Source organism: Apodemus sylvaticus, chromosome 18 (genome assembly GCF_947179515.1).
Source record: "Apodemus sylvaticus chromosome 18, mApoSyl1.1, whole genome shotgun sequence".
NCBI classification, from domain to species: Eukaryota; Metazoa; Chordata; class Mammalia; order Rodentia; family Muridae; genus Apodemus; species Apodemus sylvaticus.
The window spans coordinates 14,440,930-14,453,327 of record NC_067489.1 but is presented as its reverse complement, the minus strand read 5'-3'; the positions used below and the strand labels follow the sequence as shown (position 1 = coordinate 14,453,327).

The window sequence follows — 12,398 nt, the reverse complement described above, 5'->3', positions numbered from 1 at the left end:
AAGATCCTGTTTTCATGTCAATATCCTCAGTAAAAAATGTGAGGAAGGAGGAAGTAGAATATATAAATATTCTTTACTCCCAATTTGTACTGAGACACTGTCTCATTAGTTAAGGTATCGGCAGCTCGAGAAAGGCAAACAAAAGAACTTCCAGTATGGGAAAAGACCACCTTTAAGATCTGAGTTCCTTAAAGCAATTCCCGTGTTCCTATGCTTCTGTGCTCTGAATCTCTGCCCAACAGACACGAACAGGGGTCTCTGCGACGGCCACACTCTAGAGCTATGTAGTTCACAAACCAGAGGTGGTTCAGGGGCTCTCATGACAGGTAGGCACACGTCATCCGTCATTAAAGCAAGCAGCTGCTTATAGCACCGAGAAGTGGGAAAGAAGCCCGGCCATGGCTTGAATGAACAGCTCCGGGTGCACAGCAGTCACTGCTGACTTTCGGGTCTTCCCTGACCCTAAAGGAATTATCACAGTGAATGATAACGCAGGATGACCTGTGTAGGGAGGACTCCGTGCCTTTGGACCGAGCCTGGGCCCAGGGCATGGCTCTTCTCCCACCTTTTCATCTTGAGCAGCACAAGCAGACCACAGCCTCACCACCACTGACACCCAGCCTTCAAGGTGCCTGTGCTCACAGCACAAGCACCGCCGTGCTCAGTAGCAGCACTTCTTTCCCACTGTGCTTGGTACCAGCACTGCTTCTGCCTGACGCACTCTGGTACACTCAGTTGCTTTTCCACCCTGTCTGCCGCTTCTATATGCATTTATTTGGGGTTCACATGGCTAGAATTCCCCTCGAATGAGCATCTCTGAGCCCTGACTGGCAGACAAAAAGGCTGATAAGAAGAGGATGTACCCGCCGTGGGGGGAGAGAGCTTACGGGTCTGCAGAGCTGCTTGGGCCTCTGGGATTCATCTCTGAAGGTGAGACGTTGGCAGAGTCTGTTTTGTCTCCCAGAACTCAGAGCTGTCAGAGAACTTTTCTAGGCTAAGGGAGGGGCTGCTTCTTTGGTTTGAGAAAAATCTGTAGAATGTGAATGAACTTCAGCTAACAGTCAGACAGAAAGTGGAACACTACACACCATCACTATGCTGGTGGCCAGACTCTGTGTTTTAAAGGCTGCCCCCGGCTGCCCCTACAGTCTGTTGGTGTTATTGACTTGGCTATGAGGCAAGGAGTACAGGCCACATTTTCATGACATCATGACATGACACACATTCATGATCACATTTTAAAAAGTGCAGGCCAGGTGTGGCGATACACACCTTTAATCCCAGCACGTGGGTTGCAGAGGCAGGAGGGTGCATTTTAATTAGAAACTACATATATAGTATTCTTTGTGACATCTTGAAAGGTGGACCTAGAGAGAGGGGTGTGGGTCTATCCACAGCACCCCAGCTTCAGGCTTTAGGAAGCAGAGGCAGAAGGAGGAGGACCCAGCTCCAGCTGCACTGCAGCCCTGGGAGCAACCCTGTGCAGGAAGGAGCTCCCAGACAGCTGTGACACACTATGCGTCATGTCCCACCACACTCCCAGCTGTGCTGACGACACAGCCTGCTTCCCTGGAGTGGTCACCCAAATGGTCTCATTTTAACAGGAAGCTTGTGGGACAGTTGCTGTCGGTAGACCCAGCATCACAGGGCATGTCAATCTGTCCCCCCTCAGCTGTGTGCATTACCAGACAGAGCCATAGCTCCTCTCTGTGTAGACTGCAAGAGAACTGTTTCCATTCCTGACAATCCTTTTATTGGCACCCCCCCCCCAACCAATACATACACATCAGGAAATAGAGATGCTGTGAGTCGTCTGCAAAATTAGGAAACTACAGTTTTTCTCTCAGTTCAAGCTAAACCACTGAAAAGCAGTTTATGCTTATTAGTGCTTATGCCTAGTCCACCGGGTGGGGGTGGGGTTGCCTCTTGATTCCTGAACCCTGATAATGTAATGCAGCTTAGGTTTAATATGCTGCTTCCTATATTATATTTGGACGTTTAGGCTCCTGAGCACTGCAATCTGTGGCTTACACATGGAGTCCCTGTGAGCCCCCACTGGTTAGCACCAGAGCCGTGCTGGTTAGCAAGCATTCCCAGCAAGAGCTAAATCTTGTTAGAATCGGACTGTGGAAAGAATCTCTTTGTGGCAATGCTGCGTGTGAATGTGCACACGTATGTTTTGATAGCCCTGTGCTCACAGGCGTGGGCACGTATGTGTGGAGCCAGAGGATGGTGTGAGTTGTCTTGTGGGCTGGGTCTCTCCCTGATCCTTTGCTGGCTTACCAGCTTCTGGGACCCTCTTGTCTTTTACTCCCGGTGCTGCGATGAGAGACACACACACTGCCACACGTGGCTCCTTCTGTGGGTGACGAAGATTCTAAAGCGAGCCCTTCGGCTTGCACAGCAAGCGCTTCCCCACAGAGCCATATTCCCAGGCCCTCCTCCCAAGTCACTTTAAGAAGCCATTACTAATAGTTTTGTTCACTGTCAAACTCTCAAGTGAAGCTGTAGCTGAGACAGAAAGTGCTTCAGGAGATAAGCCTTCTTTATGCCTTTCCTCTTCCAGTTCTAATGGTCTAGGAGACAGGGCTTGCCCTGAATCCTGTTCTGGTAATGTCACTGTGTGCTTGGGATGCATGTGTGTATGCAGTTAGCAGGACGAGCAGACAGAGATTACACTGGGGCAGGCTCAGTGCAGTGACAGTTTTCTCCTCAGTAATTATGTCTGCTTTGTCTTCTTTTAAATCAGCTGAAATATGCTTCAAGGTCAATTCCAGTTTCCATTAACCTAACTTCCACGGTCCACTGAACCCTAGATTTGATATGAATGTAAACATTTTGGGTAGTGGACGGATTGCTGTCTCTGACAGGGCTGAGAAGAGCTTGTGACCCCCCCCCGCCCCCCCCCCCCCCATCCCGAGCTTTTCCCTGGGTAGTGCTGTTTGCAAAGTGTGTCTGGACCAAGAGATCAATCTGGGAGGTTTTAAAACGCAAATTCAACGTAAAATCTAAGGATGATCTGGTGTCTCCAAGTGACAGGGGCTGCTGGAAGGGTTTGGAGATAGGGGGGCACAATCCACTGAGTAATAAATCTCTCATCTATTAAAACAGTAATGTAGTTACTGTCTCTGTGTCAACAGCATTAAATGTATACATACACCACGTGCGATTACCTATAGGAACCGGAGTCAGGAAGCCCGGGATGCAGTGATACCCCGTCTGTTCAGGAAGGCATTTTGCCTTACAGGGTCGTGAACAACACGAAGGCTCCAAAATCTCTGACTCGCAGATGATTCCAGTTTAAGACAGCCACCAGCACAGGGCATTGCCAGTCTGTCGGTCAGACTGTGTTTGTAAGACCTATGGGTCTTACTCTCTTGGTTGGCACTTGGGTGCCAGCTTCCATTTGACAACTCTCTATTGTATGATGGCAGAGATGTTGGGCTCCCTGTTTCCTAATGTGTGTGGTGGACTGGGAGCACATGCCCATCTACACAGAGATGGAGTCATCACACAGGAGAGTCTAACGAGGAAGGGAAGCATTCACCTCTCAGTCAACGGTACACAGGGTCCTCAGTGCAGCATCTGCCAATCAGACAGCGGTACCTAGGGCCTTTAGTTTTTGGCCAGGGCTGGTGGTACTGGAATGTGCACATTAGCAAGCATCTCTAAGTATCTTCCCTTATAACTACGAAATCCAGCAACTCCTGCTGACATGAGCTTTGGGGTTGAAGGAACTGCTGTGGGCTGCCCTCTGAATATTTGTTTTTCCTAAGCTCTTTCCTCTGGATAAGATGTAAGGCACTCCGCACATACCTTCGACCCTGATTTAAGAGGCTAACGTCAGGTTTGCTGCAACAATAGACGCATGGACAATAGCCCCAGCTGTACGTCAGGCATGCTTAGATCATCTGTGCGCCAAAACAGTTGCTCAAGTGCGTCTCATAAAACATGTTCCAGGAAAACACTGTCCTGAGGAACTTAGGAGTTAATCAGAAGATCTCGGGACAGTTCAGCTATGAACACAGACGGGGTTTTCAGTATCTACCGAGGACAGAGTGCACTCTGGTCATCATTCCTAAGCAAATAGACCAGACCCACTTCAGTTGTGCATGGAATTTTTCTTTGGTGCTTTGTCAGATGCAGGAGAATGTGGCATATTGGTCAGCTCCTCCATCTCAAGGTGGGCCTGACTGCCCAGACCCTTAATGAGCCCATGCTTGTCCTGAGGCAACTAAATAACCTTGCAGGCATCATTCTTCTATCTGAAAGTGTCAAACATGTTGGGTATGGTGGCTCTGGCTGTAATCCCAGCAGTCAGGAGGCTGAGGCAGAGTGACTGCTGGCAGCTTGTGTTTAGTCACTGCTACAATAGCTCTCAACGTGGGATGGAATGACCCCTTCAGCGGTTGCCTGAGGACACTGGCATAGACAGATAGTTACATGATAACTCATAATAGTTGAAAATTTACAGTTATGAAGTAGCTATGAAAATAATTTTATGGCTGGGGTCACCAGAATATGAGGAACGGTATTAAAGGGTTGCAGCATTAGGACGGCTGAGAACCATTGCTCTAACACAGACTCACACAGGGTTTCATAGGTGAGGCCTTACATATGATTTCTTTGGAGACAGGGTCTCTCTTTGGAGTCCTGGAAATGTCATGTAGTCCGGGCTGGCCTGGAACTCACAGAGACCCACCTGCCTCTGCCTCTGCCCCCCATGCCTTCCATTTGGATCTAGTATGTTTCTTCTGAATTACTGACATTTTGGTAATCACAGTAGAATTGTCTTATTCTTAAAAGAGGGAAAAAACAACTGTACAGTAAAATTTAAAGTTATATTTAGAAAAAATAAATTTCCCTGTTTACTCAACAAGACATTTAAAATACATTCTGAAATATAGGTGCAAAGTGGGCTTTGCCTATGGTGTCCTAAAAACAGGCACATTTCTGAGTCCCACACAAGCACATTATGGAAAGGGGCTTCCCGAGGTTTTAGGCGGGTTTTATTATTTTGTGATTTTCCTTTGTGGAATAAAAATGCTGATGAGGAGTGATCCTGGGTAGTGAACAGGTGCACGGGACTGATACTGGGGAGCGAACGGGTGTGTGTTCTGGCTGAGTGTTTTCCTAGAAATACCAACTTTGGAAAGTATTTCCACAGCTTCCTTCTCCCGCAAGCCGCCCTAGCTGCTCAAGTTTGATTCTGCTCAAAGGTCACGGTCCTCGCACTTCCCAGGGCAGTTGAGAGTCGGGGAGACAAGGCCAGCATGCTATTTCTAGCAGGTGGTGAAAGGAGAGCCCACTTTGGATCTGCCCTTAGGGCTGAAGCTCTCCCTAAAGAGGGCAGGGGAAGCCAAGGTCCAAATGAGATGTGGGAAGGAGATGCAGTGTACCACAGGAGGCCAAAGACTCGTTCCCACCACACACCATATAATAATGTTTTTACTCTTCTTAGAGCAACTTTGCAGGCAGGTGGGAGGTTCTAGGACTCTTATCTGGAGGTAAAGGAACACAAGGACATACTTTCTAGAGCTCTTTCTATACCTGCCTAGTCTCTCTAAAATATCTCCCACATTTTAGCTCCCATGACTCTAAAGAAATGGCACTGAAGCCCCAAAGGGCTAACATTATAGGCTGCTTAGCCGCATACTAAGCTAACTTTGTAGTCAGGGATGTAGACTCAAACTTCTCTGCCCATAACTGGTGAAGATTTACCACCAACCATGACATTTCAAATGCAAGGCGCTTGGCTTTCAACATAGGCCCAAAAGTTCTAAAAGTAGTGGAATAAGGGCAGAGTTATACATGTGGCAAATAATGTCGAAGGAGAATGTTCCTAAATGTGAGGTCTAGCATAGCTACTAGAATATCATTTGCACACATGGAATCCCTGAATGTGTTTACCTGGGAACAATTTATTCCACGGCAGGTGCCGTGCATCTGATGGTTGGATTTGGCTCAGGGCCGTGGACCTCTGTATGCTTATTGGTTTTTATTACAATGAAAGCAATAACCTCAGACCACAAGGGATGAAGAGAAGATGGAGGAGGCTTCATTACAGAGCTCCACAACAGCACAGCTTAAAGGGCGGAGATCCAGGGAGGGGAGATGTGCTGCCAGCTGCCGCAGAGTTGAGGAGGGGATTCTGGATGTTTAGAGTAAAACTTCCCAGCCTAGAGGTCATGACAACCAACCAGCACCTTGTCCTCCTCTACTGCAGCAACAGCCTGAGATGGCTGGGACTGAGAACTTCATCTTGGGTTTCTCCAGAATGCTACTCAAGTGGCGGGACTTGCAGGCTGGATAGAAAAGGGGCTCTTGCCACATAGACGGCAGAGACAAACACTGTCAGTACAGCAGGAGCCCAACACCTGCATGTCCTCACTCCATGGAAGATATCCTTGCAGGGGCAGCGGATGAAAATGGGCAAGTCACTTAGCAGTACCAGCACCAGCAGCCTTCTAAGTCCTCAGTTTAGGACTCCACTACATAGTGGAGATAGTGAGCTGTTGCTACCCAGTACCTCAGGTGCAGTGACCCCGAGGTGACATCTAGAAAGACAGGGAGAGCTTCCAAGGGAACATGGCTATGGTCTAGGCCTTAAGAGTCCGGCTGCAACTGCAGGTCAGTAGTCTTCCTAGGAAAGCCTTGCAAGAACTGGGCGTGGCTGTTGCCATCCTTACAGACCAAGAGCTGCCTGGGTCCCCTCTGCCCTTTGCCCCCAGGTTAAACAGGAAGCATGAGCATCAGGTGGCTAATGTCCTTCCTAATGTGAATCGTTTATGAAGCTGTATTAGTTCAACAGTTTATCACAACTAACACAAATCTGAGGGGCTTCAGGAAGAGAAATTCATGCCCATATAGCTTTGCAGGCCAGAATGTCCAAGGCCAAGGTGTTTGGAGGATGACCCTATAGCATGACCTACGATGGTGTCTGTTCTGGCCTCTCCCAGGTTTCTGGAGGCTGATGTCTGTTTGGGGTACTGTCGCCTGGTCTCTGCCTCCATGGTCACATGGCATCTCTAGAGGATGTCTGTCTGTCTCTCTCCATGAACATCTTTTTAAAAGATAGTATATTGAATAAAGGCCCTCACTATCTGAGTATAACTCCAGCTTATTTCAATATACCTGAATGATCACAGATGCAAATAAGGTAACATTCTGAGGTCCTTGAAGAGAGGATTTCAACTTGGAATTAGGGGTGACACAATCCAACCCTTAACAGGGGACCTCAAATGACAAATTACTGCAGAGGTATAAGCTACACAATGGATCTCGCATGTGATGTCTTAACTCTACTGTGAGTCACACACAACCCAGCATTTAAAGACGTTTCCCTCTTACTCCTCATTCTCCCCAACAGACACGCCACGCTGCCACGCTGCCTGCCACAGATGCAGCTCAGGGCTTTGCTCATACCAGGCAAGCACTTAGCAAGTGGTTTACACCTCCTCACCAGCATCACTGACTGTTTCAGGTGACAGAAAAGTCCCCAGTCCCAATCCCAGCACTTCTCACAGCAGTCACAATGATGCTTCATTTCCAATGTCCTTGAATTAATGCCTTGAAGGACCGCAGCGGTGTCTTTGGCCTCCCTGACTCTACCCCCTTTCACCTCCTTTCTATACTTCACTCAGAGTTCTCCAGATCAGAGTGGGCTACTCTGCTGCCGGGTGGGTAGGGTGTGATGGCTGAGCTGGCTGTTGAGGGAATTCCGGGCATGTTTAGCCCTGCACCTTCCCTTTCTTCAGCTACAGTTACGTTCTCAGAATGCCCATCACGTTGTGTGTCTTTTTCCATTGGTGAGTTACACAAACAACTTTTTCAGTGTGGAATGTAGTTTCTCTCAGTTTAGGTTGCTCTATGGGGCATGTGGGGGTGGCAAGATGGTTTCTTTTTGACTAAGTAAATAGTTGGTACCAAAACCAACATCAAAGGCATTCCAGCAATTCAGTTGGCCCTCACCTGCTTTTGGGACGTTTCTGGGGGCAGGACGTCACCCCTGGTGCCACCAAGCAATGACTTCGACTCAGTTCTACTCAGCCTCACTAACGTGGGGTCTTGTTTCAGAGTTTGGGCCCCAAACTCAACTCTTTTTGAAGATTGACAACACAGACTTCTGTCACAAAGCCAGAGGCATGGCTCATGTCCTCTAGGCAGTAACTGTACTTCTATGAGTGCGCCGTGTACACTGCACACGTGCACCTGCATATGCAGATGTGAAGGCTCTGTCCGTGCCATGCTATTCTGTATTATGACTAACAGCATCCGGGTTACTTACTGGTTGATGCTGACCTACCCCTTAAACTGCTTAGTGTTTCTATTAATGACTCTGTCGGTCACTTCTTAGGAGACCAGCAGAGGGAGCAGGCGAGTATTAATATGGGTTTGATATTAGCATTTTGTAAAAGGTACTGTCTCTTGCAGTGTTCTGTGGGCTTAATTTTTTATTGTAGTCAAACATGACTTTTTGGTAGACAAACTAAAAAAATATACAGTCATTTAAAGGCATCAGGATTTTTGGAGGAAAGCATACAATTTCTTTTCCTGTGAATATTCTATTAGACTAGCATTTGGGGCTTTAAAAGCTTCATTGCATTTTTTTCCCCTAGAGGGAAGCAGGTGTGAGCAGCGTGGTATCTCAACACTGCTGCGGCTGCACCCTCTGCGCCCTCTGTCCAGTTTGTTTCCTTCTATTTTCTCTTTTGTGTCAGCTTTTCTTTGACTTGTGCCCTTTCCTGGACCGGGAACCTTTGGCGGATGTGGTCGTGGGTGCCAGATGAGGAGCTAAGGCAGAGTTTGAAAGAGAGGCACGCAGTACACAGGAAGATAACCAGGCGAACCTGGCTGTCCAGAGACAACAGGACCCTTGTCTGGACAAGGACAGCAGAGGGTCTTCCACGCACCTAAGTGGGGGCGTCATGGCTGCCTGTACGCTTGACTTCTATGTTCATAACTTCTATGTTCAGCTATTTATCTAAATAGCTAAAGTTTTTCAAAAAAGACTTTTGTCCATGTAAGTCCATAATGGGATGTACGTTCCCACAGACAGGGTTTTCGTATTAACTCGGCCAGATGGATGGGAATACAAAATAAGGGTCATGTACATTTTCTTTTTAAATAACCTTGACATAAGCCATTTATTTATGTTAACTTATAACCAAGGGAGATAATATATCTAAATGGGAATACTTGTGACATTTTTATCTCCTTTTAAAAAAGTTTCTCAATAATTAAGATAAACATTTATAAATTTATATTCAAAGAAGATTAATCTAGATGGCCTTAGGCCACTTCCAAAAGAAAACTCAGTCTGTGAGAGAGGCAGACGGTTCATTAGAATGGCTGTGGAGGGAGGCTGGACACATTTCTCGGTAGGTTCCAAACTCTTAAAAGTGTGTCAGAATGAATTTAGGAATAGGCGATGTAAAATCTTAGCTGATAAACCCACTTCAAAATACCAAGTACTGGGTCAAAGAAAAGATTTAACTGGGGTCCCAAGTGAAGCAGCCATAGCTAGAGCAGCACATGAATCCTTTACACAGAATGTTTACCGTGTTCCTACCAGAGAGAGATGCCAGGCCGGCCCTCACTCAGCTCTGGAGAAGTGTACTCACTGTCTTCTCAAAGCTTGACTCATATATGGACCCTTTTGACTTTTGTTGTTTCAGATGGAGAGATAAAATAGTCCACAAAAATATTAGAATGAAAATATTTAAAAATCAAACAGTGTTTGAGATAACTTTATACAACAGGATAATTATATAAACTGAAATCTTCCTAAAAATTTGAGGAATTTGTGGTGTAATCTTAAAAAAATATTTACTTGCATATTTCCCAAGTTTCTAATAAATAAAAAGCTTAGTCTGTGGGCTTGAGAAGACACACAGTGTGGCTATCAGATATGAAAGTACTTTACAGGATACCCTGCTGGATCCTGCTGTACAAACTGTAAACAATGAGAATCTTTTAAGTTTCTTTAAGACGACAACAACAAGAAAATCCATCCTATCTGTCACTCAGACGTGATTTCACAGTAGACACTCATAAGCCAGAGTGGCGAGCACCTGGTACCTTTAACAGGAATGGCAAGTGTCAAGAGGCCACGTGACCTTCTTCTAGCCCCTCCCCCTGCCCTGCTCACTCACAGCGTGCCAGGTCTGTAGTTCTTTGCTGCACAGCTGGGATGAAGATGGAGACTGCGGGGTGACAGACCTATCCTGCAAATCCTGTACTCCTTTTCTGCACCTGTCACCATCGACTTGTGGATGAAAACATGCCGGCGGTGGGCGGAAATGGCTGTTTCCCAGGAAAGGAAGTGGGCTGAAAACACATCTGGCAGACAGCCCTTCCCTCCTTTGGCAGTTAGAGAATGATTGTAACAAAATATTCACTTCCTCACCTCTCACAAAGGTGAATTCCACAGACTAAGCGCCTGATTCTAAGCCAATGACTTAATTATGCTCAAAATATACTGGGCCAGCTATTTTATGTCAAGCGCTAATGTGCATACAGAAAACATGCAATGAATAGATATACTTCCAGTGAGAATAGCAATCACGTTCCAAGTGGCACCCTAGTTTATTTCACAGGCCCATCAGAATATTTCAGCTGTGAACACAGGACAAAGCTGAAGAGACAGATGTGGAAGAAGTTATGAAAGGTAGAAAATGTGTGGCCATGTGAATTCACAGCTAGGCAGGGCACTGACATCTTGATGCACTGGCTTTCTATGTTCACATAAGACTGCTGCCTAAGGGGTGATCACAGGCTGCTCCCTCACACAGGTGATCACAGGTCCCCCACATGGAGGATCGCGGTTCTGCACTGTTCAGGCAAGCTTGTACTTTCACATAGCAACCAGAAGCTCAGCTTCAGGTCGTGTTGTGGATTAGGATGCTTATCAGTGCCATACGGGCTGACAGCCCGCACTAAACAGGAAGGTATAATCTTTTCCAAGGAGTTGTTAAATTGGAGAAAAAAAAATCATTGCTTTAGGGGCTGAGGATACCGTTCAGTGAGTATGTGCTCTGCAGGCGTGAGGACTCATGAATGTATGTATTCACGTATGCACGCATGTATGCACATGTATACATACTGTGGCTTTAAGTTCAATGCCATTACCATTAGTGAAGGAGTAGGGTCTATGGATTAATTTAGCTGACAGGAGTCTTTGCTTTTCATTCAGTGAGCCTTGATTTCTTCATCTTTAACAGATAAAAAACCAAAAAACAAAAAACTGAGACCATATGGACTGATCTGTGTGCCTCCTGGACTTTTCTTCTGTCCTTAGAGTAAGTGCAAGGGGCTTTCCTCTGGTGCTTTTCTCAGATCTGCAGCTGGGGATTACTGCACAGCACTGCAGATTCTGGGCTCCATGTGGGAGTGGTGGCAGTGGGTGTGCTGACGTGTGTGCTGATGGCCACAGTCTGCCTGTGGGCTGTTCAGATCCAGGTCAGCATGCAGAGTAGAAACGAGGCAAGGCGAGGTATTTCTGTGTGGGGACAGCTATTAGAATGCTGAAATATTATCATCATCCCAGTTCCTTCGTGTGTGTGTGTGTGTGTGTGTGTGTGTGTGCGCGCGCGCGCGTGTGCTTTAGTTGCTTCCTTGAGTCTAATCAATGATTGCAGACAATTTGGAGAGAGTAGTAGAAAACTTCCCTGATGAGTTTTATGTTCATTGAGTACCTAGTGCTTTTCCCTGAAAATGAATGTCGAGTAGTTTGTCGAAACATATCAACTATTGTGATAATTTTAGAGATGCCAAGGGCAGCAGGAAAGCAGTCCAAGAGGCCCCTCAGTTTTCTCCCTGCTCTCGCATGCCAGGCGCCTGAGAGTCCCGAGTGTACCCATCTGACTGCAAAGACACAGTGTCCCAGCTTCACATCATAGGGTAATTCAGCACTGAGAGTCCCTCATAGACCAAGGCGCTTTCCAAAACCCAGGCCAAGCTGGTCTGATGTGCCTGTGCCAGTCAGCATGCCAGGGCTGTCGGCAGTGATGACATGGAGAGAGGACAGTGCTGCTCCTTGTGAGGGGACAGCCAGGGGACTGGCGCAGAGGGGCTGCCTAGCTCTGCAGAGAAGGAGTGTGATCTGTAACCAAGTGCAGGGAGCCTGTCCTGTCCAGGATCTGAGCTCTGTGGATTTTTTCATAACACAGACTTCTATAAAATGTCCCTTGTTGTGTGCTGTTTCCCCCAGGTCAGGAGAGAGGCCACATATCTCTACCCTCTCATGTGACAAGGACAAAATTCTTGGTGACATTCTGTAAACTGGTTCACAGTGACTGCGCAGGCCGTGGGAGCTGTTCACAAATGCCCTCTGGTGTGAGTCACATGGGAGCTGCCCACTTTGTGCCAATTTAAAAGTGCGGAGTACCCGGCTTTCT

At 47.0% G+C, this 12,398-nt stretch overlaps 1 protein-coding gene across 4 annotated transcripts in view; it reads right to left on the bottom strand.

Annotated features, from left to right (window-relative positions):
• Mcph1 (microcephalin 1) overlaps window positions 1-12,398 on the bottom strand; it is a 229,729-nt gene that overhangs the window by 50,243 nt on the left and 167,088 nt on the right. The window lies entirely within an intron of this gene.